Source organism: Lycium barbarum, chromosome 1 (genome assembly GCF_019175385.1).
Source record: "Lycium barbarum isolate Lr01 chromosome 1, ASM1917538v2, whole genome shotgun sequence".
Taxonomy (NCBI): domain Eukaryota; kingdom Viridiplantae; phylum Streptophyta; class Magnoliopsida; order Solanales; family Solanaceae; genus Lycium; species Lycium barbarum.
The window spans coordinates 73,356,945-73,382,766 of NC_083337.1; positions in this window are offsets into that span (position 1 = coordinate 73,356,945).

A 25,822-nucleotide genomic window follows, 5' to 3' on the forward strand; every position below is an offset into this window, starting at 1 on the left:
ATATATATATATATATATATATATATATATATATATATATATATATATATATATATATATATATATATATATATATGAATGCGTATGATATCCCATATGTGATTGTATCAACGGGTATGGGTACCCCAGCAACCGATGTTACGGTATTGAAGGCATTGATCGAATAGGGTGATAAAGTTCAAGTGACAAAAGAACATTACCAGGTAGGCTGATGTTATCATCATCACAGGCGAGAACTGCAAAGTCCTAAGGTAATGACATCTGGAAAAAAGGGAAAGTGAGTATAAGGAAGCTAAGGAGATCAAATGTCGGAAAAAGGTGAAAAGTAAGAAACATCAGTGAGTGAAGCCTCCGAGAGGGACGACGGGCAAAGCACGAGACCTTTTGGAAAAAAATAATGTCGAAAGTGGGCATGTGAAAGGGATAAATGTGTAGTCATATTGACACAGTTGCCTCGAACATGGAGAATCCCTCCAAAAAGATGACTTAAGAATAGAATGGATTTGCGCGTTTAAAGGAATATTTCACGAACTTCAGAGCTGATACTGCAAATAACAAGAGAAGAAAGGTGCTCGAGGAGGAAGAAACCCAAGGAAGGTTAAGGATGAAAGTAGGAAAGGTATACTAATGGGTTGGTCGAAGGAAAAGGAGAGCATTTAGGCGTAGAGTAACTGGAAATCTTTAACCATGAGAGTAAGAAGGATACTTTAACGAATTAGCGGTAGGAAACGGATTACTCACCGAGATAAGAACAAAGATGATGAGTCGACACGATTGATTAGAAAACTAATGGCATAGAATGAGAATTCATGTGAAGACCGAGGGATTTGATCTTAGAGGAAATGGAATGAAATGCAAGGAACGAGGATAGAAATAAAGGTTCAATGAACGAGGACAGAGAGAGTGTAAACGGTAAGAATTCTGTGCCAAGAGAAAAAGTAGCAGGACGCTCGAAAAACATGGATGCACAGCTGTAACACAAACACGTAGTTAAGAAGAATTACGAGTAAGTGAGATAAATGGGAGAAAGGACTAATAGTGGTTGGAAGGGTATGGAAATGTTGACAAAATGATGATATAGACATAAATTGAAGGAGAACTCAAGATAAGAAGAATTCTAGATATGTCATAAGCAAAATCTGGAATAGAAAGACAAGGATTAAGGTATAATGGAAGACTTCATAAAGGACGTGGTGAATCTCGGTGTCCCCATTAACTTGTAGGTTCGGAAAACTGTTAGTCATAAAAGGACAGAGGTGTGAAAAGACGGAAAAGGAGGCATCGGAATTGGATACCCTTATGAGTATTCCAATTGAACGCAAGAGTGTGACTGTCAAAAAGTATAAATAAGGTAGACCATACGATGACGGAACCCCGGCCTTAAGAAGATAGTGAAGGGCGGTAGATAATTACCGAAGACGATGAGTACTCGAAGACTTTTGGCGTATAAGGATATCCTTAATAAGGGGGGAAGAATATATTATATTAGACTTAAAAGCAATCACGACATTTTCAAGCTCCAGAAGAGGAGATTTATTAGCTCGGGGCCAGAGTGCAAAACATATCGGCACATCAGGGGGATACCTGAAAGAAGTAAAAACGAATTGACAATGAGTGTACCATGAGGCAGACATAAGGGAAAAGTATGGAAGACACCTTAAGAGAATGTCCCATGCCGACATGAGCTACGACATTTCTAGATCAGGGGTTGAATCCCCCGTATCGAGAAAAATTGCGCAGTACCTAAGTATGCAACGACGTGTTCTAAAGGGTAATAAAGAGAGCAAAAAAAGGGCTACAAGCTAAGTTCACAAAGGATAATGGAGAGGATGACAAAATTCAAAGGATATTTCGGATGACAATGACTATTATAACGAAAGTACCAACGATTGGTAGTCTGGAAATTTTTGAAGGAAAGAAAGAACGTAGCTCGTATGAATGGAAATAAAAGAGTCCACCGGATATTAAAAAATAATAGTTCATGGACCATTAATTATACTGAACATGAGAGTATACGCTATGGAATTATATGAACCATCGACGTGAAGCTATGCCCAATTATATTTGTAAGAAGTCCACACCGGAGAGCCAACAAGGAATAACGATTGACGAAACGATCGCCAATACAAGGAAATCAAAGACAAGTATACTTGTGTCGAGAGATGTAAGGGAAGGAAGTAAAGAAAAAGTTGTAGCAAGAGTTCAAAGATGTTGTGAGCTATGAAATTAATTGAACTCGGATCATAAGTTGCCATAAGTGTGACTGGACTGCGAAGGATAACAAATGGCGAAGAAATATTACGTATATACATTTTTGGATATTGATATAACTGGCCTTGGGAAGGAACATAACCATTATGCTCATTAGCGACAAAGTCATGATTGGATAAATATTTAGAATGTAAGATTGAAAGGGATAGTGACAAAGACGTAAAGGAATAGGGAGTCGAGCTAATGAACTACAGGAAGTCGATGCAGTGTACGTCTAAGATCAACATGTATAAAGAGGATAGCCCGAGATGGTACCGAATAGATAAACACAAAGAGTATACCGTATATAAGCAAGGTAATTGCCCACTAGCAAGGAAATAAGGAGTGAGGAAAAGAGAATACTTAAAGGCCGGTGAGTAGTTATAGCATGGTAAGCAAGACTACAATACTGTAGACAAAATGAGAGAGAGAGGTGCTAGTTAATTTCCGACCATGTACATGAGGACAAAGAAGTGGAAGAAACTGACTGGGAGCAATGAAAGAGTTAAGGAAGGATGTTACACCCTGAAAAATTTCGCGTTATCAAGACTGTGGACGGCTTAGTATGAGCTCAAGGGAGAGCAGAGTTATACAAGGATTAGGGATGAAGATTATATTACCTGAGCATAAGGACATATACATGACATTTGGAGATCATTTCAAGAAGGATTGGGGACCCAGGTAAGTCTTAGTACCGCATTCCACCCGCAGTCTGACGGACAGGCCGAACGTACTATTCAGACGCTAGAAGATATGTTGCGGGTCTGTGTTATTGACTTCAAGGGTAGCTGGGATGATCATTTACCACTTATTAAGTTTGCTTCTAATAATAGTTACCATTCTGCAATCCAGATTTGCGCCGTATGAGGCCCTGTATGGCAGGAAGTGCAGGTCACCGACCGGTTGGTTCGATGTTGGCGAAACTAAGCTAATCGGCCCAGATATAATTCAGCAGGCAGTTCATAAAGTGAAACTCATTCAGGAACGGTTACTGGCGGCCCAGAGTCGACAGAAATCATATGCCGATAATCGACGTCGACACTTAGAGTTCCAGGTTGGTGATTGGGTATCCCTGAAAGTGTCACCCATGAAGGGTATAATGAGGTTCGGCAGGAAGGGAAAGCTCAGTCCGAGGTATATTGGACCTTATCAAATTGTCCGTAGGGTTGGCAAGGTCGCCTATGAATTAGAGTTACCATCTGATTTAGAAGCAGTGCATCAAGTCTTCCACGTGTCCATGCTTCGTAAATACATTGGGGACCCTTCCAGAGTGTTTCCTATGGATGATATCCAGGTGACAGAGGAGCCATCCTACGAGGAACAACCTATAGCCATACTGGATCGTCAGGTGAGAAGATTACACACCGAGGTGTGGCTTCTGTTAAGGTATTGTGGCGAAACAATAACAGAGAGGAGATAACCTGGGAAACCGAGGAAGAGATGAAGAAGAAGTACCCCTACTTATTTACTATGCCTACAAGTAATCTAAATTTCTAAAGTGGTTATGTTGATTAATGAATGAACTGTATGTGATAGCTATAAAAGAGATCTTCCCGAAGTGCTATAAGACCCCATAAGACTAGTTCAACATTCTAGGACGAATTTTCTAAAGGGGGGGAGGATGTTACATCCCGTATTTTGTACATTCGGATATTTCGAGATAATCGCGATAAGTTAAGGGCAAGACTATTTTCTTTCCGATTTTATTCTAATACACAAGTTGGTTATTAGTAGTATGGAAATATTGAGAAAGGCTAGGGGTAAAAAGGGAAAAAATCCAAAGAAGGTTCATGATAAGGCCACATATGGCCGTGTGGGTCCCACCCATGGCTTGGCCAATTAACTCAAGACATGAGTGGGGGCATGTGTCCACCTTGTATTTGTAGAAGCTAAGTATATATATATATATAGAGAGAGGATTGATAAGCAAGACATATTCATCTTCTTTCACAACTTAAGAAACTTCAAGAAGAAGAGGAGAAGTATTCGGCCATGGTTGGCCAAATTTGGTACCCATGGAGTTGATCAAAAAAAATAATTTTCTTCTAGCATTTCAACCAATTGGAAGGCCCTTATTTACGTGGAGTAGTTGTTGGAGCAAGCAAAGCATTCATTTGTGCAACTCATAAACCCTAGCCAAGTTGAGAAGTTAAAGGGTAAAGGTAAGGTTTAATCTCCTTTTCTATGTGATAGGGATGGGTTGTGAGTGTTGTAGTAAGTAGAAATGGATGAAATTCATGAAATATATGTGTGTGGGTTGTGGCCGTATAGGGGCTGCCTTGGTAAGATGTGATGAATTGATTTTATTTAATATTTTTGGTTGTTGTTGTTGTGGATTCCATGATGAGAATGAAGGTTTGATGGCTTGAAATGAAGTTGTAATCGTTGTGGGTTGTTTTACAAGTTAATGTGACGTTAGCATGGTTTCTTATATTTGTATGAATGATGTTGTTAACGTGTGGTTGTTGGTATAATTCATGAACTTGGAAGCGACGAATGTGTTGTTGTTGTTCTTATTGAGTTTGGAAGATTGTAAGTTGGGTTGTTGTGGTTAACTTGAAGGTAAATGAAATGCCATTGAATTATGTAGAAAGGGTAGCTAACGTTAGAATGCATTTTGAATTAATTGTTGAAGTTGTTAATGTGGTTGTTGGTATTGTTGTTGATGATTTGGCCGAGTCGAATTCTCGGGGTTGGTTGAAATTATAGGGGAAATGCTGCCCAAATTTCTGTAGGTGAATTGCTAGCTTGGAATCAGATTCCTAAATATCTATAGCTAATGTTTGATATCTTCTGACGTTGTTGTAGATCTTGGGAAAACCGAGACTTAAGTTCGGATTAGCTTAGGAAGCGGGCAAGGTATGTAAGGCTTACCCTTTCTTTCTTTGGCATGTCCTAGAGGTAAGTAGGATACAATATGCAACTTGGGGTAACTCTACTCTTTAGTTCCGAGCTTGTTTACGATTCTTATTCACTTCTTGACACGAGCATACTTAATACAGTCGAGCTTATTGTATGATTGAATAACGAGCAAAGCATAAAGAGTTCCTGTTCCTAAAACTGTTCTATAAGGATTAATGTCCCTAACTTTCATAGGCGGTCTCGGATTGCTCTGACACGTTCATAGAGGTTTCTGTAACGAATAACGTCCATAACTTTCTTATACTAACTCAGATTGACTCGAAACGTGTTTATGATCCTTCAAGTGTCGAGTAGTGTACTTACCTATTGAGTCCCAAAAGTTGATTTATATGCATATGGTTTCTCACTACTCTGCTCGTGCATGCCTCAATATGTCCTTCACTGAGTCCCGGGCCAGGACACGTTCTCGTGCGCACTCCACTGCATTGTTCACCGAGTCCCTCACTAAAGGTCCGGGACACGTTATATGTATATGTATATGATGATATGATGACATGATGATAGGATGATACGGGGATGGCGGCCAGGACGGCATATGATGACTCTATTCACCGAGTCCCTCACTAGAGGGCCGGGACACGTTATATATATATGATACATGATGTTGGCACGCATGACTTTATCTACCGAGTCCCTCACTAGAGGGTCGGGACAAGTTATATATATATATATATATATATATATATATATATATATATATATATATGATATATGATGTAGATATGCATGATTTTCATTTCATAAGGCAAGTGTATTGATGTTTTTAATAGTCATACTTGTTTCTAGTAAATCTCCATTTTAGTTATGATCCTCTTTACTGTATTTCATGCCTTACATGCTCAGTACATATTCCGTACTGACCCCCTTTCTTCAGGGGGGGGGGGGGGGGCTGCGTTTCATGCCGCGCAGGTGTATACAGATGAGTAGAGGGTATTGCTAGAAGATGTTCCAGCTGGATTGACGAGCTCCATTATTTCTGGAGTATTGCCGAGTCAGAGTATCTACGTTATGGTGTATAGCATGTTAGAGACTTTGCAGACGGAGTCACGTATATAGGATGTCAGTCTTGTAAGCGGCTCTGCAAGCCGACGTACCATTATGCATTATGTTACAAATTCCATATGATTACAGATTTTACTTGACTTGAGAACGACGAAAAGAATGGTTTTGACAAGTTTTTATTATGCATCTCATTTCGTAACTTAAGAGTCCAGTGAGGTTATGAACATAACGAGAACTAATGGGGTTCGCTCAGCTCTGTGTAAGGGGTCGGGTGCCCATCATACCCTATCAGGATTGGGGTGTGACAGGAAAGGTGTGGGCTTTACGGTTTCCCGAAGTTAATGCTATGTCTAATGTTGGATTATTCTGATTTTCTTGTATAAAATGAGCTCTGGGTAACCATTTGATACTCGAATTTCGCTGTCAAGAATCTATTAGAAATCAGTGTTTCTTTGCTCTTAGATTTTCCTTTTCTTTTGCTTCTCATTTGTGTTCGTTTATTCTCATCATAAACTCAATACCAACGGTGAAAGCTCGAAGCATTCTAATCTCTCAAACGCCTCAATTCGTTGCTCCTCAAAAGGTAATTTCTTTAACATTTTCCTGCTTTTCCAATTCTGTTTGACATTGAGTTTTATATTGGTTTCATTGGTCAGCTGGTTTTATTACTATATGTGAAAGATTTTGAGTTGAATGCTTACTTGTACTATCTCCCTCCCCATATTAAATTCTATTGTGTGATTGTCGTGTGATTTAGGCAGTAGATAAACTAAGTTATTAGCTTAATCATGTTTCGAAACAGTTCATGTTTAATCATGTGTGTCGAGGTGTTAGCATTCCTTTCCGTTGAGTTAGGTACTTAAACTTTTTTGTGTGAAAGCATGAGGTTGTCTCTAAGGAGTCAAAATTTGTTTACCTTCTCTCGTTAATCTGAAATAGGACTAAGTATGGTCCATATTTCGCCTTCAATGTTCTGAATCTAGTCATTATTTTGAAATAGTTGTTCTTTAAAACAACTTTTTGAGTCGAAGGTTGATCACATTTAAGTTCTTTTATATCAAGTATGGTTCCTCTGTTTGATGCAAAAAATCTTCAAAAAATGCAAAGTCTCGTTGTTAAAAATTCTTTAAGTTAAGTTGAAAATAGGTGTTTGATATGTAGTCTCTGGAAACTTAGTGCTGCTCATACTGGAACAAGTATTAAGTACTTGAATGCTCATTGTATCAACATCTTTAATTGGTTTCAAGTAGTGTTGCTACTGCGCTGTGCTTAGAAGATAAAATTGAAGGCCAGTTCATGATAGAGAATTGGTTCCTTTCACTTTGTCAAGATTTTTCAATTTTTGGCGATTAGGTGATTCCAGGATATAGGAATACTAAGTTTTAAGTGAGAAAGCTACAACACATCTGTTGTGCCCTAATTTTTTTTTTTTTTTTGAAACTGGTAACTTTAATACCTGGTTGCTTATTTTGTTGTTATAACATTTAAAGAAGATAAGAAATGGGTGGAATTGCTTCGATTTAGTAAATATCTAGTGGAAAGGTGTGAGTTTTACTGTTTCCCGAAGTTAATGCAATGTTTAATGTTGGATTATTCTGATTTTCTTGTATAAAGTGAGCTCTGGGTAACCATTTGAGACTCGATTTTTGCTGTCAAGAATCTATCAGAAATCAACTTTTCTTTGCTCTTAGAATTTCCTTTTCTTTTGCTTCTCATTTGTGTTCGTTTATTTTTGTCATAAACTCATTATCAACGGTGAAAGCTCGAAGCATTCTAATCTCTCAAACGGCTCAATTCGTTGCTCCTCAAAAGGTAATTTCTTTAACATTTTGTTGCTCTTCCAATTCTGTTCGACATTGAGTTTTATACTAGTTTCGTTGGTCAGCTGGTTTTATTACTATACACTACAAGAAAAAGCCTTATCAGCGATCAACCATTAGCCGCAGGTCAAAAATCTGGTCCCAAAAAACATACCTATACGGACCAGATTTTCTTTTCGTCCCTAAAAACCTTTTAATTGGCGAAGGGACAAAATATGGTCCTAAATTTTTTTATAATTGGTCCCAAACACTCTAAATGAGCCAGACTAAACACCACATAAAATTTATTTAACTCCTAAAAAGAATGAATAATAAAGTAAGAAACTACAAAATCGTTCTCTCAAAAACATAAACCCTCCATCCCTCAAAATGCCCAAACCTAATTTCATTTGAGAAACGTAGAAGTCTGTTCAGACCCATCACCGGCAGTACTTTTGGTAGGGTTCCCTCTATTCTCTTCATCTCAATGTCTCTATCTTATATTTTCTCAAGTCTTAGTCCTTATCATCGTGTCTGCCAAAAAACCCATTACTAACAAACTTAGTCTCCATGGTTGTACCCTTCGTTGTTTCTGTACCTAGCGGAAAACCCATCACCAGTAAACTTGGTTTCTATAAGCGAAATGTGATTTTCTGACCTATCCATGTTCTCCGGTGTGTATACTTGACCGTGTGCCTTATAACTGCCCGAGATCCTATCTTGCATACCAAAATTAATTTCCCGGAGACTGTCAATGCTCAGTAATTTTTTAAAGCTATTTTTCATCATTTCCACGCCATTAAGGTCCTTCCTTTCTCTTTTAATTTGAGTATGTTAAGTGATGTGTTTCGCTCTATGATCGTTTTGTCTTCAATCTATTTTCTGATTATCAGTGAATTTGTTATAGAACATTAATGGTTTCATGTGTATTTGGTTACATCTGCAGTAGAAATTATATATTTAGGGATTTAGATGCATATAATGCTATATATATGTGCCATTTAGTGGCATGATTTTGTGAAGTCCTCTTCGTTCTATGTCCATCTTTTACTTGTTGAGAATGATTATGTGTGACATTCTTTTGGGTTGATCTGAAAAATGTCATTCTTTTCCTACCCTATTATTATTAGGTTAATTATATCTCTTCCTTGATCATGCTCAATTGGATGGCTTTAATTATGATTTTAGCTTTGTAATTGATGTTTCGATTTCTGTTGGTACCTAATTAGTTAGTTATTCTGAGGTTTTCAGGTGATAGATTTAGGCTTTGTGTAAATGATGTGATTTTTCTAGCTACTCTATCATATGTTTTGTAGGAATCGATGTTCGTTTACTTAGTTATTTGTTAGTACTGCTACAACTTAAATAATACACTAGCTATGACCTTACTTTGTGAACAAACTGGAGAGGAACAAATTGTTCCTTCAATGTATTTCAGGTGAAAATTCAGTTAGAAAATTCTCTTATAGATGTAAATTTTCCTTTACCTTTGGATTAACTTGCAAAGTCATGATTTTTTTTTTAAGTTACTTTGTGTTGAGACCTTATCAAACTTAAGTGATGCTCTTCATCAAGCCTCAAACATTTGTGTATTTATATTTTATGATTGAGAACTGATATATTTCTTCTGTAATGTCAAAGGCAACGAAGCAAGTGATAATTTTGAATTATCTGACAGTTGATTTTGTATACTAGGCTACTAGCTGACGAATTTAGCTACAATATTATGGATGGGATATCAATTGATAGACCACTTCGATTTATAGCAACAAGCCACGAACTTTGACGCTCTGTGTGTTAAGCTCTAGCTTCTACCTCGGTGATTTTTAATTCTGTCAGGTATTTCTCTACTCTTATTTCTTTTTTCCAACATGCACAAGTAGAGGGTGTTTCTTTGATCTCTGTTACTCTTATCCTATAGCAAGTATTGTTTCTTTTTGTATGGGTTTGATGATTTGGAAAGTCGGATATGGGTCATTAGCTGTTAATTAAATTAAATAATATGTAGTACCTATCTTAGCAAGAAATTCATTGTAGTGTTGAAAGAAAGAAAACTATGTAGTGTGTACTTTAGTTCATGACATTACCAATCTATGCTCTTTTATGAAAATTTTGAAATTTTATTGGTCTATACCAATTTTCTTTAGAGTTCTCTAAACTAAATAACTTTAGTTTGGATGGTTGTTTTACCTTGTCCCTTTCCTCCAATTATAATTTCCTATTTCAAAGAAAGACTCTGAAAATTTAGAGAAAGAGACGAGTTCATAATGGAGGAGAGAACTGCAACTTTATCCTCTTCTATCATCTTGTATGTCCTCCCAAAATCTAGTTCATCTCACTGCCCTTCTTAAGACTCTTCCTTGTCTTTGTGTATCTTTTTATTTCCTGCTAGCTTATGCGTAGGACTGGGCACAAATTACCGATAACAGAATTACCGTACCAAACAGCGCATTTTGGTAATTCGGTGTTTGGGAGTAAAATTTCAGAATTATGATATTCGGATTCGAATTCGATACTAGACATTAGTCCCGTTTGGTATTCGGAATATCCCGAATACTGAATTATTTATTAAAGGACATAACTTATTATCACTAGCAAAGCACAAAGAGAAATTACGTTTATTCTAAGAAAGCCCAAAGATAGATTTAAGACCAAACAATCCAAATAGCGAACTAATATCTCCAGCGAACTAGCATCTAGCGATTAAAATTTTGGGAGGTCATAGTGTTGGAGGTTCATGTGTGTCCTATGTCTTGGAGCTTTTCCCAAAGAAAAAAGCAAAAGCATTATTTCTTTGTGCTACAATGATATCGATAATGGACAGAGGAACTATAATCCTAAAAATATGCTTATTTACTGATGTTGATTCACTAATCTCTTCTGTTTTATTCAAGGTATAATTAATGTACCTCGTATGCTTTCTCCGATTAATCGCCTATATATATATATATACCTATTGATCAAACTATCGTTATTTCCATAATTAGACTCCCCTGCTGCAAACATACCATTGTAGTCATTGCTCCACTCCTATTATTAAGATGACAATTGAAAATGAGGATTACAGGTAGGAACTCCCATTGCTGGACTATGGTAGGATTATGGGGTCGTAACTTTTCTTCGATAGTAAATCCCGAATACCATACGGGGATATACACATTTGTAGCAAAAAAGATTCTAGTTTCATAGCAGGTTCGTTAATACAACATACACATTAATTATTGAAATCTAACATTTACTAGTATATATTTGTGAAACTTTTAGAGTAGAATCAAATCTTATATGATAAAATAAAATCTCTTATCAGAAGATTGTTTTATTTTTATTTTTAGAGAAATTCCGTCAGATTTAGTCTACTTCATTTTCTTGATTTGAACTTTATTAAATCAGGATTTCTAGCGCATATATTAAAGGTACCGAGCCTCTGACTTTTATGTTACTAAAACTTTTCTGCAATTTTGCTTTTGTTGATAAAATGATCAGATAATTTGTAACAATATATAGGCATCAAATCGATGTACCTTCAGTTCATTATAATTATCGTACAGTGACACATGATAACTTCAAATACCCACAATGTACTGACTACAGATTTGGTAAATGCTTTGAACAATCAGCTGAAACGGTTCACATAACACCAGAATCCATTGATTTGATTACTTTGTGTCGTCATATTGCAGTTTAGGATCAAACCTGAGTTCCCATGTTGGCCAGTAGTGCGAATCTTGCTTCAATGTGAGCACTCAAGGCTTCCCATTCAGGTGGACTATTCGTACACGAACAAACTCTCCATTCTCTATTGCTGCTGGCAAGGAACTTTATTGAAATTCAGCTTATAGAGGATAGCATAGACTCTCCATTCTCTATTGCTGCTGGTAAGGAACTTATTGAAATTCAGTTTATAGAGGATAGCAGGACCTAAAATTTTATACCTATTTACATGGAGTTTTTTCCAATTAAGTGTAGAGATAAGCTTGCTTATTGTCACGACCCAACTGGAGGGCCATGACGGGTACCCGGAGCTAGCCCACCGAGCACCACCTTTCGGACTTATCATCAAACTCAACTTGAACATACACCATTCTCAACACAAGCTTATCGTGAAATGATCTTCGAATATCTCTCAAAACATATATGTTCATAAGCCCACGAGGCTACAAAATGACAAATAGAACATATACACCAAAAGATCGCATAACATCTACTACCCACACATATGTATCTACAAGCCACTAACTTGAGTACTGAAATTATAAGGATGGCACAGGACCTCGCCATGCCCCAAGTATGTAAACAAAAGAATATACCAATAAGCGGCAACTTCGGAGTAATGGAGTGCTCCTGTATATCTGCTGATAAAGCTCCTAAGCGTCTATGTCGTCTCCCTGTGTACCTACGGGCATGAACGCAACATCTTTAAAAGAAAGGACGTCAGTACGAACAATGTACTGAGTATGGAAGGCGTGTATAACAATATAATCAAGAAATAAGAGAGCATAAGATGAAGAGATAACCTGTAACTGATCGCCTTTTAAGGCGGAATCATGCATGCTAACTTTTACTCTTAAAAGAAAAATCATATTATATATATATATATATATATGTGTGTGTGTGTGTGTGTGTGTGTGTGTACATAAGTAAACTGTCTGTGTCATATATCATCATTAGCCCGCATCAGGGCCCTCCGCATCCGGGTTAATCATCTCACACCACCCACTAGTGGTGACTGCCCGGCCAACTAAGCACGGTGTAACCATACATAAAAATAAGCATGCACGAGAGCCCAATTAAAAGCTACAATTCTATCGGAGTGACATAAGATCGGTGACCTCCGATTATATTATGGATCAAACATCATCGCCAGGTCTTACCTTGAAGGAACTAGTATCATGAGGTGAGATGGACAACAACGAATAACATCAAGGAAATTATGAAATAAGATCATTAAACGCATAATAGCATCAATTCATAAGCTTTAGAATCTCTAGAAGTAAAATCATCATCATTATCCGTATCATAGAACACATCTTTTCTCTTTCTCATGAGAAGCTCTTAAGAACCTTTAACTTTCAACTTTTGGGATGTAAGAAGGTCATGGAAACATAGAGAGGAACTCATAATATAGAAGTCATGCCTTTGAAAGAAAGGGACTGTCACACCCCCTTTTTTTCCATAAATTAAAATAAAAATAAATTTGATTTGTTTTAAATTTATTTAAAAAGGTTTTTCCAATTAAAGTGATGTTTTGAAAAGGGATTATTTTATTTGTTATAGAGTCGCCACTTGGAATTGAGTTTTGGTGTTCCAAGTCACCTTATGAATCCCTAATCAAAAGGAAATGACTCTATTTTTTATTGGTCTGCGAAAACAAAAGTCTAGGTAAGGAATTCTATTGATCGGGGAGAAGGTATTAGGCATTCCCCAAGTCCCGCAGTTCTAGCACGGTCGCTTTATCAACTTGCGTTCGTGTTACATCCCGTATTTTTGAACGTCGGATTAATTGTAAGTTGAGTTAGGGCCCACACGTCAAGATTTTTTTTTGGGACATGTGAAAAATTATATGAATCACATATGTGAAGTTAAACACAACTCAAGAAGGACCCTTGGGCCAAATCAAAGTGGAAGTCCTCCAAACGAATATTTTTAAGAAAATGTTTTCGGGTGACCTGACTTTGGGGGGCAAAAACGGTATTATAAGTTTCGAATTTGGAAAATACCAAGAAATAGAAGTTGTAGATAATTGAATTAGCTTTCCATCCATAGGTCGTGGGTTCCAAGGTGACGTCGATACAAGGAGATATGAACGTTTTAAGGTCGAAAGGTCAGTGGGCTAGGCCCAACTCGGGACCAACCGAGTTGGCCCAAAAAAATGAAAAGAAAAATTTGGGCCCAACTCAAAGGGGTGGCCGGCCAACAATGGCCCAAACCCATGGTCCTAATTAAATTTTCCATGTGCTAATAATATATAGTAGTCATTATCCTATAGAGGGTTCAAGAAAACAACATAAGGAGAAGACAAGAACAACAACTCAAGCCAATTTCGGGTTTGGCCATAGAAAAATCAACCCCCAAAATCTTGCCTCTAAAATTATTTTCTTGTTGAATTCCTACTAATTCAAGGTCCCTCTACAACTTGGTGTAGTTGTTTTGGAAGAAGGAGCACTTGGTTCCTCAATTTGATCATATATTCAAGTGAAGAAGATTAGGAAAAAGGGTAAGAATTCATCCCTTTTATTTGTGTTATGAAGTCTTGTTTGTGTTGTAGTATGTGGGAATGAGTTGATTGTATGGAAAAATGGAAGATTTCAAAGTGGGTATGAAATATAGTGTATGTAGCCGTGTGTGTATATTGTTGTATATATGATATGAGTTGAATTTTATGTTGTATTCTAGTTGTGGTTATGATGGAAATTATATTGGGAATGAAAGTTGAATGAATTTTGGTTGAAGTTGGAATGTAGAAGATTATGTCACCTTAGAATAATTTTGTGATATTATGGAAATGAAGTTGTTAAGATGTAAATTATGATTATGGTTGATGAAATTGGAAGATGGAAATCTGTTATGAATATGTAGGTTGAAGATTTGAAGTTTTGGGTGAATTATGTTTTGGTGGAAAGTTTGTATATTTTGTATATCTTGTGAATATTTCGTAGAAATGATATGAAATATTTCCAAATTATATTGTGATGATCTAGATTAATGATGAATGTGAAACCATTGAGATTAGTTTGGAAATTGAAGTTGAAATGAAGGTTATGACATTATGTTGAAAAGATAGCTAGTTAAGTTATATTGTGGTTATAGTGATTGTTGTTGTTGATGATGTTGTTGTTGGGTTGTTGTTGATTGTTTTGGCCGAGGTAAATTCTCGGGGATGCTATGTGTATAGGGGAGATGCTGCTCAAATTTTTGTAGAAACGTGTTGACTTGAGATTTATGACTAAAGCCTTATGGTTAACATTTGGTAAATGTGACCATTTGCAGATTTTGGACTAAACGGGAAGTGAACTTGGAAAGGCGTAAAGTGCGTAAAAGGTATGTAAAGCTATCCCGATTCTTCTCTTGGCCTGTCCTAGGTGTACTAGGATTGGATTTGAACTTCGGAAGACATTCTGCCCATTCGAATCCGCAATTGAAAATGCTCCTTTTTCGTTCAATAGAATTGAACCCTCTAAGCAGGCTTACTGAAAAATTATGCAAACTTCTCCAAACTGCCTAGAAAGTTATGGAATACCCCTAAGACCTCTGTAGGTGACCCCATAAGCTTAATATACGTAATTTGAGCCCGCCGCCTTGTTTGTCCCGAGGCGGGCCCACTATTTCCGATTTTACCCTTATGGTCCTTTGTAACTTGATTTCAAGCAATTTTTAAGGAAACGTCTTAACTACTTTTCCGACTACTAATGATACTTATTCTGGATACTATATCGAGTCTCTGTAAAGGTACGATATTTTGTATTACGTTTAGCTCCACTATTCCCGCTTTGCCCTCTTATTGTACTATTGCCTTATTTTCGAATAATATAAAATAAAATGTTTTAACTATCCTTTCAACTACTAAGGAAAATCGTTTGCTGACTCCCTCGAGTTTGGTAAGCTATTTTGGAATATGAAAAAGATTTCAGGAGGATTATTCTTCCGTAACTCATTATGACATATGACATACACTTGCTATGACTCCGTCCGACTTCATCGATTTGATTTGTCATTCGATATGCCTCATTGAGTCTCTGGAAATCTATGATATTTTTATTGCATTTAGTTTCTCACTACTCCATTCGTGGATGCCTCAATGTTTCCCACACTGAGCCCGGGCCAGGATATGTTGTGAAGCGTATTCCACTGCATTGTTCGCCGTGCCTCGATGTGAGGGGGCAGGTATATATGTACATGGGTTTTGGAGTATGCCGTGCCATGTACACACATTCTGATATGCTATGATCTGATATGGCCATCGGATATGATATGTTATGTTACGGGGTTATCCCCTACTCTGTTCCGTATGTATGGTGGCACCAGCGTCGGGGGGTGGCCACGTTCTGTTTGTCGAGCCCTTGACAGGGGCCGGATATGATATGCTGTATGTTTCTGAACACACTCCTCATGTTTTGAAAATATGCATTTAATACTTCAGATGTCACACTCACTTCTCTGTAAGTCCTGTTTCGGTTATGATCTTGTTCCGTATTGGGACCAGGTACGACATATGTTTTCAACAAATACTATTTATGCTTTATGATCAATATTTTGCTAATCTAGATATTCTGTCCATTTTCTGTACCTTCTGTTCTGATTATGACTTTGTTTACTACGTTCTGTGCTTTACATACTCAGTACATATTTCGTACTGACCCCCTTTCTTCGGGGGCTGCGTTTTCATGCCGCGCAGGTACAGAAGACAGATTTGCTGACCACCTGCCTAGGACATCTATTCTGCTATATTGGGAGCGCTCTTTTGTTCAGAGCCTGTATATTGGTACAGTTTGCCGCTATTATATATATGTATGCTATTCAGGGGTATGACGGGGCCCTTTCCCGTCTTATGATTATGTTATGATCTGTAGAGGTCTGTAGACATACTTGTGTGGGTTCTGTATATGTTCGGGTATGATACGATCTGTGACAGCCTCATCGGCCTCCATGTACTGTGTCGGTTCTTTTATGCTAATTACTAACGTCAAGTGACTTTTATATTTGAAATATTCTGTCATTTTGCTAATTTGGGTTATCGGGTACATCTGGGTGTCCAGCACGGACACTAGTCGCGGCCTACGGAGTTGGGTCGTGACAAAAGTGGTATCAGAGCGGTTTGGTTCTCGGAATGTCTACAGACCGTGTCTAGTAGAGTCTTGTTTATCGGTGTGTTGTGCACCACATCTATAAACAGGAGGCTACAGGGCATTTAGGGTGTTACCTTTCTTTGAATCTTAGATCGTGCGATAGAGCCAACTGTAGGAAATAAAGTCCTTTTTTTACTACCCCTTGATTGCAGCTGGAGAACGGTATCGACGTAAGACAGCGATTGATGATATTGGAAGCTACACAGTACAAAGGTAAGCAATGGTATGAAAGACGTATGCTGGGTAAGGTATTGAAGTACGATTGAAACATAAAGTTTAAAATCGTAAGGGAAAGTAAACAGGAAAGTGTAACAGGTGCAGTTTGAGTTGGGCATGTGAGGTAAGCCTCGGGATCTTTGTACTTTTATTTGAAATTGTTAGCCCCGTGTGGCTATGATGCGATATGATATGATATGTATATAGGTATATGTGTTGGCCCTGTGAGGCATGGTTGGTATTTCCTGTGTACAGGTTTTGGGATAGTAAGAAATACAGAGGAACCTCTGCCCAAATTTTTCCAGAAATATAAACAGGAAAATAAGATATAAATTCTTAATATGTCTTGAAAGTCGATACCGATAGGGTAAATCTCTTATGTTGGGTTAAAAGTTTAAGACATACCCTCCATGTCATTCGTAAGAAGCGTTATCCTCATATGGAAAATTTTATCTCGAGAAAGCATATACGAGTAGCGAATTCACAATTTATTTGGAGGGACCAGAAATATGTTCTAACCCCATTTTGTTTTAGCATAGCCCATGTGAAGGGCAAAATATGCGGAAGGGCAAAAATGTCCGACGATCAATTTTCCTCTAATTGAAAGAATACAAAGTGTATGACAAGCAGGCGGGAATTGAGTGGTTCGCTCACGACTCAAATATATATATATATATATATATAAAAATATGGAGGTAGTTATGTGAATTAAGTACTAAAAGATTCCGCGAAGTTCGTCGGACTCTAGTTTTCTTTTGTTGGTGGTCGGAAGATGCCTTACAGTAACATTTTATCAGTTTTCCTCGACTGATTGGAGATGGAATTTGTGGAATAAAAACTCCAACTCGGGGGCCGTCTAGAATAATATATATACATGGAGGTAAATATTGAGGACGTACAAGGGGCGACACGGTAACTATATAGTCAGAAAAGTAAAAGAATTCTCGCTAAGTCGGGGTGGGACCCGCTACGAGAACGTTTTGAAAAGTTGTTAAGACCCCGATTTGCCTTAAATTACGTGACAAAGGCTGTGCGGGGCAATCGATGTAATTATACCGGTCTTAACGTGCCTAAATGCATTAAAGTTGTAAGGTTAAGCATGCCAGGGCCAGAGCAATTCTGGGATGGGTGACCCCCTGGGAAATGTACAAAATTTTCGCAACATAGATATGAGAGACGAATAGGAAATTCGGGGTAACCTAAATGGAATTAGGATATGTGGAATGGCTAGAAATTTTATAGGGGTCACACGAGCTGAGACAGATTGGATTGTTAAAAAGAAAGAAAAAGCAGCGCAGCCCTGAAATTAGAGTAAATTCGAACAAGTGATTGAAGATGTATTGTAAAAGAAATGGCAGTCATATATATGCGTATGTGTAGGCCCCCCCATTTATGATGATGTCGATTGATTGGTGAACCCTAATAGCCAGTGTTGTCATATACGAAAAACATTAACTGGAGAGAATGTACGAGAAAAGGGGAAAGGTGTGGTACCAATGTTACGAAATAGATTGATACTTATTTCGCTACCGGTTGAGATTGGAAGATCCAAATGTCAGGAGAAGTGAACCGTGAGAAACGTAATTAAGCGGAGCCTCTGAAAGAGTCGACCGGCAAAGCACGAAGTTAATTGCGAAAGCAAACTAAAATGGAATAGTACAGGGCAAAGAAAAACTTACGACATGAAATGATGAATTATGTGAATATCAAATAATTCGATTGTCGAGAAAATAGGACGACAGATAAGGAATGGGTACGAAGAAAGTATGTGGTTACTATGAGATAAGTAACTACCCTAATTATATCACTTGAGTGCCAACTATCGAGTAAGATTGTGTACTATGTAATTATGATTCTGTTAAGGTTTCGTACGAAGATAATCAAGTTGTAGGTTAGAAGGAAAAGATTCGAATATGGTGTAAGTATAACCCCAAGGAGGGGGAGCGAATGAAAGTAAAATAAATTAAGCATGAATGAAAATAACTGACATACAGAAGATTGAAACGATAAAGGACTGGTCTAGGCCTTCGACATCGACTGAAATATGTAGTTGTCTGGAAATGGTCAGATTATGGCCTATGTCCCTCGGCAGCTCAGACCGCACGAGGAAAAATTATTTCGCCCATGGTCTGGAATTAGCTATGGTGATTCATGCTTTAAAGATATGGCGGTATTACTTACGTGGGGTGCGCGTTGATATTTATACGGATCCTAAGGGCTGCCAGTATACGTTTTAAGAAAAAGGGAGCCGAATTCGCGGCAGAGAAGATGGTTCAATTATTGAAGGATTATGATGTTAATATTTTGTGCCACCCCAGAAAAGCTAAAGCTGTGACAGACGCACTTAGTCGTGAGTCTACGGACGGCTTGACCGGCGTACATTCAGAAGTAAAGAATTGGTCTGTAAAACGCATTAGTCAGCTAGCCTTAGAGTCCGTTTGGTCGGTTCTGAAGATATTGGAATTTTGTCCGAAGAAGTTACTGAATCATCGATCATGGGAAAGGTAAAACAGCGTCAGTTTGAGGATTCTATTCTAGTATCGTACAGAGATACAACCTTTGATAAGGAAAAGATCCAGCTCGAGGTTTTACCGGATTAGTATTGTTATACCGAGGAAGATTATGTGTGCCCGACATCGTAAGACCCGTTGACCAGTGCCCAAATTGTCAGCAAGTTAAAATTGGGTATCAGAAACCGGGTGGACTGTTTCAGGAAATGAAAATTCCGACTTAGAAGTGGGAAATAATTAGTATGGATCTCATTACGGGTTTGCCTCGCGCTCCACGGAAGTATGATTTCCATATGTGGTATAGTTGATAAACTGACAAAAACCAGCCCATTTTCTCCCCGTCAGAACCACTTATTCCGTTGGGGATTATACCAGACTATATGTATTAAAGGAATAATGAGACTCCACGGAGCTCCTATATCTATTGTCATTGACAGAGATACTCAGTTTATGACTAATTTCTGGAGATTCGTTTCAGGAAGGATTAGGGGCTCAGGTAAGTCCAAGCACAGTATTCCATCCTCAGAGTAACGGACAGGCCGAGCACACTATACAAATGCTAGAAGATATGTTGCGAGCCTGTATTATTGATTTCGGAGGTAGCCGAGACGATCATCTGCCGTTGATCGAGTTTGCTTATAATAACCGCTACCATTCTAGCTTAATACGAGGCTTTGTATGACAAAAAAATGCAGGTCACCCATCGGCTAGTTTGATATTGGCGAAACAGAATTAATAGGCCCAGATATGATCCAATAGGCAGTTGATAAGGTGAAACTTATCCGAGAGAGACAATTAGCAGCTTAGGGTCGACAGCAGTCATATTCTGATAAACGGCGTCGACCATTGGAATCCCAGGTTAGTGATTGGGTATTTTTGAAGTATCGCCTATGAAAGGCATAATGTGATTCGGTAAAAAGAGTAAGTTCAATCCGCGATATATCTGACCTTATCAGATTGTTCGAAGAATTGAGAATGTCGTTTACGGGCTAGACCTACCATCTGATTTGGAAGAAGTACATCCGGTATTTCACGTATCCATGCTCCGAAAATGTGTCGGCGGTCCTCCTAGAAAATTTCCAGCAAATAATATTCGGGTGACGGAGGAACTATCGTACGAAGAGCAGCCTGTAGCCGTTCTGGATTGCCAAGTAAGAAAATTACGGAACAAAGATGTAGCTTCCGTTAAGGTGCTGTGGCGGAATAATAACAGGGAGGAGATGACCTGGGAAGATGAAGAAGCAATATCCTCAGTTGTTCGCTATCCCTCCAGGTAATTTAAAAGCTTTGCTTAGTTATATTCATTAATGAATGTGTATTATGTGTGCTGACCATAAAGAGAAACTTCCCCGAAGTACTTACAGACCCTATAAGCCTAATCTAACATTCGAGGACGAATGTTCTAAAGGGGGGGAGGATGTTACATCTCGTATTTTTGAACGTCGGATTAATTGTAAGTTGAGTTGGGGCCCACACGTCAAGATTTTTTTTTGGGACATGTGAAAAATTATATGAATCACATATGTGAAGTTAAACACAACTCAAGAAGGACCCTTGGGCCAAATCAAAGTGGAAGTCCTCCAAACGAATATTTTTAAGAAAGCGTTTTCGGGTGACCTGACTTTCGGGGGAAAAAACGGTATTATAAGTTTCGAATTTGGAAAATACCAAGAAATAGAAGTTGTAGATAATTGAATTAGCTTTCCATCCATAGGTCGTGGGTTCCAAGATGACGTCGATACAAGGAGATATGAACGTTTTAAGGTCGAAAGGTCAGTGGGCTAGGCCCAACTCGGGACCAACCGAGTTGGCCCAAAAAAATGAAAAGAAAAATTTGGGCCCAACTCAAAGGGGTGGCCGGCCAACAATGGCCCAAACCCATGGTCCTAATTAAATTTTCCATGTGCTAATAATATATAGTAGTCATTATCCTATAGAGGGTTCAAGAAAACAACATAAGGAGAAGACAAGAACAACAACTCAAGCCAATTTCGGGTTTGGCCATAGAAAAATCAACCCCCAAAATCTTGCCTCTAAAATTATTTTCTTGTTGAATTCCTACTAATTCAAGGTCCCTCTACAACTTGGTGTAGTTGTTTTGGAAGAAGGAGCACTTGGTTCCTCAATTTGATCATATATTCAAGTGAAGAAGATTAGGAAAAAGGGTAAGAATTCATCCCTTTTATTTGTGTTATGAAGTCTTGTTTGTGTTGTAGTATGTGGGAATGAGTTGATTGTATGGAAAAATGGAAGATTTCAAAGTGGGTATGAAATATAGTGTATGTAGCCGTGTGTGTATATTGTTGTATATATGATATGAGTTGAATTTTATGTTGTATTCTAGTTGTGGTTATGATGGAAATTATATTGGGAATGAAAGTTGAATGAATTTTGGTTGAAGTTGGAATGTAGAAGATTATGTCACCTTAGAATAATTTTGTGATATTATGGAAATGAAGTTGTTAAGATGTAAATTATGATTATGGTTGATGAAATTGGAAGATGGAAATCTGTTATGAATATGTAGGTTGAAGATTTGAAGTTTTGGGTGAATTATGTTTTGGTGGAAAGTTTGTATATTTTGTATATCTTGTGAATATTTCGTAGAAATGATATGAAATATTTCCAAATTATATTGTGATGATCTAGATTAATGATGAATGTGAAACCATTGAGATTAGTTTGGAAATTGAAGTTGAAATGAAGGTTATGACATTATGTTGAAAAGATAGCTAGTTAAGTTATATTGTGATTATAGTGATTGTTGTTGTTGATGATGTTGTTGTTGGGTTGTTGTTGATTGTTTTGGCCGAGGTAAATTCTCGGGGATGCTATGTGTATAGGGGAGATGCTGCTCAAATTTTTGTAGAAAAGTGTTGACTTGAGATTTAAGACTAAAGCCTTATGGTTAACATTTGGTAAATGTGACCATTTGCAGATTTTGGACGAAACGGGAAGTGAACTTGGAAAGGCGTAAAGTGCGTAAAAGGTATGTAAAGCTATCCCGATTCTTCTCTTGGCATGTCCTAGGTGTACTAGGATTGGATTTGAACTTCGGAAGACATTCTGCCCATTCGAATCCGCAATTGAAAATGCTCCTTTTTCGTTCAATAGAATTGAACCCTCTAAGCAGGCTTACTGAAAAATTATGCAAATTTCTCCAAACTGCCTAGAAAGTTATGGAATACCCCTAAGACCTCTGTAGGTGACCCCATAAGCTTAATATACGTAATTTGAGCCCGCCGCCTTGTTTGTCCCGAGGCGGGCCCACTATTTCCGATTTTACCCTTATGGTCCTTTGTAACTTGATTTCAAGCAATTTTTAAGGAAACGTCTTAACTACTTTTCCGACTACTAATGATACTTATTCTGGATACTATATCGAGTCTCTGTAAAGGTACGATATTTTGTATTACGTTTAGCTCCACTATTCCCGCTTTGCCCTCTTATTGTACTATTGCCTTATTTTCGAATAATATAAAATAAAATGTTTTAACTATCCTTTCAACTACTAAGGAAAATCGTTTGATGACTCCCTCGAGTTTGGTAAGCTATTTTGGAATATGAAAAAGATTTCAGGAGGATTATTCTTCCGTAACACATTATGACATATGACATACACTTGCTATGATTCTGTCTGACTTCATCGATTTGATTTGCCATTCGATATGCCTCATTGAGTCTCTGGAAATCTATAATATTTTTATTGCATTTAGTTTCTCACTACTCCATTCGTGGATGCCTCAATGTTTCCCACACTGAGCCCGGGCCAGGATATGTTGTCAAGCGTATTCCACTGCATTGTTCGCCGTGCCTCGATGTGAGGGGGAAGGTATATATGTACATGGGTTTTGGAGTATGCTGTGCCATGTACACACATTCTGATATGCTATGATCTGATATGGCCATCTGATATGATATGTTATGTTACGGGGTTATCCCCTACTCTGTGCCGTATGTATGGTGGCACCAGCGTCAGGGGGTGGCCACGTTCTGTTTGTCGAGCCCTTGACAGGGGCCGGATATGATATGCTGTATGTTTCTGAACACACTCCTCATGTTTTGAAAATATGCATTTGATACTTCAGATGTCACACTCACTTCTCTGTAAGTCCTGTTTCGGTTATGATCGTGTTCCGTATTGGGACCAGGTACGACATATGTTTTCAACAAAAACTATTTAGGCTTTATGATCAATATTTTGCTAATCTGGATATTCTGTCCATTTTCTGTACCTTCTGTTCTGATTATGACTTTGTTTACTACGTTCTGTGCTTTACATACTCAGTACATATTTCGTACTGACCCCCTTTCTTCGGGGGCTGCGTTTTCATGCCGCGCAGGTACAGAAGACAGATTTGCTGACCACCTGCCTAGGACATCTATTCTGCTATATTGGGAGCGCTCTTTTGTTCAGAGCCTGTATATTGGTACAGTTTGCCGCTATTATATATATGTATGCTATTCAGGGGTATGACGGGGCCCTGTCCCGTCTTATGATTATGTTATGATCTGTAGAGGTCTGTAGACATACTTGTGTGGGTTCTGTATTTGTTCGGGTATGATACGATCTGTGACAGCCTCATCGGCCTCCATGTACTGTGTCGGTTCTTTTATGCTAATTACTAACGTCAAGTGACTTTTATATTTGAAATATTCTGTCATTTTGCTAATTTGGGTTATCGGGTACGTCTGGGTGTCCAGCACGGACACTAGTCGCGGCCTACGGAGTTGGGTCGTGACAGTTCGGCTTAAATTATTTTGGATAAAATGTGTTTATTTATCTATGCCTATGATTCGCTTAAATATTATTGACCTTTTACTAGTCTTGACTAAGACGCATAGTTGCGACCTCAGCCTCGACTTACACCAGCTAGACGCGTAAACGCGACCTTAACTTGTGTATCGCACCTAGAATTTTTAACCTACTCGCCTTATTTAAACAATGGTGATTATCTTTATTTAAAATCTTAGGTCAAAAGGTGTAATTAATCCAAAACAATTATTTTGTCCCCTTTTCACTCTTTGATAAGACTGTAACCGAACATATCATTAATAATTTAAGCACGGTTATGCTTAGACTAATATTTGCCCATTTAAAAAAAATGTTATCAACCTAAGAGTGCTCCCTAATAATTTGAGATAAAGAGGTGAGTAAAATAAATATTTAAAGAAAATATGCAAGAACTGAACTCGACCTACAAAGATTCAATATTTGAGCATTAAATAAAATATTCATACTCATGCAAATTATTTCAATGATAGAGATCCAAAAACCCAAACTATGAAGGGCATTTCCATGTTATGATAATAATGATTAAAGACAAATAAATTTAGATTTTAACTTTTTAAGTATTGAAACGGAGCACCGCAACAAAGCACTTAAAATACATAAATTATTCTTTTCCTTTAACACATTAGTAATAAAAATCAAACCTCCATTTAACCATTTCAGTTGTCTATATCGTATAACTTATCAAACATAAACTTCTATTTCTTAATTTCATAACTAAAAGTGTACTAGCATTTAGAGTTCTCAACTCACTTCTGAAACATTTAAATAGTAATGATTAAAAGATTTATATCAGTTTATACTCATTATTAAAATGGCAAACCAAACAAACATATGTAGATAAATCCAACGAAATATTAATCACTAAACATTTTAACATTCAGCAAATAGAAAGAAAGAAGAAATACCACTAAAACTCATCTATCATGTTCATAATATCACCAAAACCTTCAATAGACATGCATGAACTTTGCGTAAATATCTTACTGAAAAAAAAAAATATGAAGCTACAATATTCTACCGATTTCCCGGTTAATAACTACTAACTTCAAGTACACGAACTCGAAACCACCAACGGAAACTTCAAACTCGAAATTTAAGAAAAACCCCTTTTTTTGTGTTTGCTCTTTTACGTTTCTGTGTGTTTTTTTTTCTACTCTCTCTGTTCTTCTTTTTCTACTGTGTGTATGGTTAATTTTATACAGGTGAATGGAAGTAGTGTCGTGTATATTGCTGCCTAATGAAAAGGAACGTGAGGGATAGGGAGTTGGGATAAGGGGGAATGGTTGAGGGGTTTAAGGGATAGGGATTAGGATTGGGTTTGGTTGGGGTAGTTTAGGCGGCTGTGAATTTTAAATGTGGGTGTGGATGTGTGTGTCGTGTAGTAGGGAAATGGGGAAGGGGCTTTGCAGGTTATTTTTAGTTTTTTTTTCATACTTATTTTGGTTTAGAATTAACAAGTTTTAACAAATAAAAAAATATTAAATA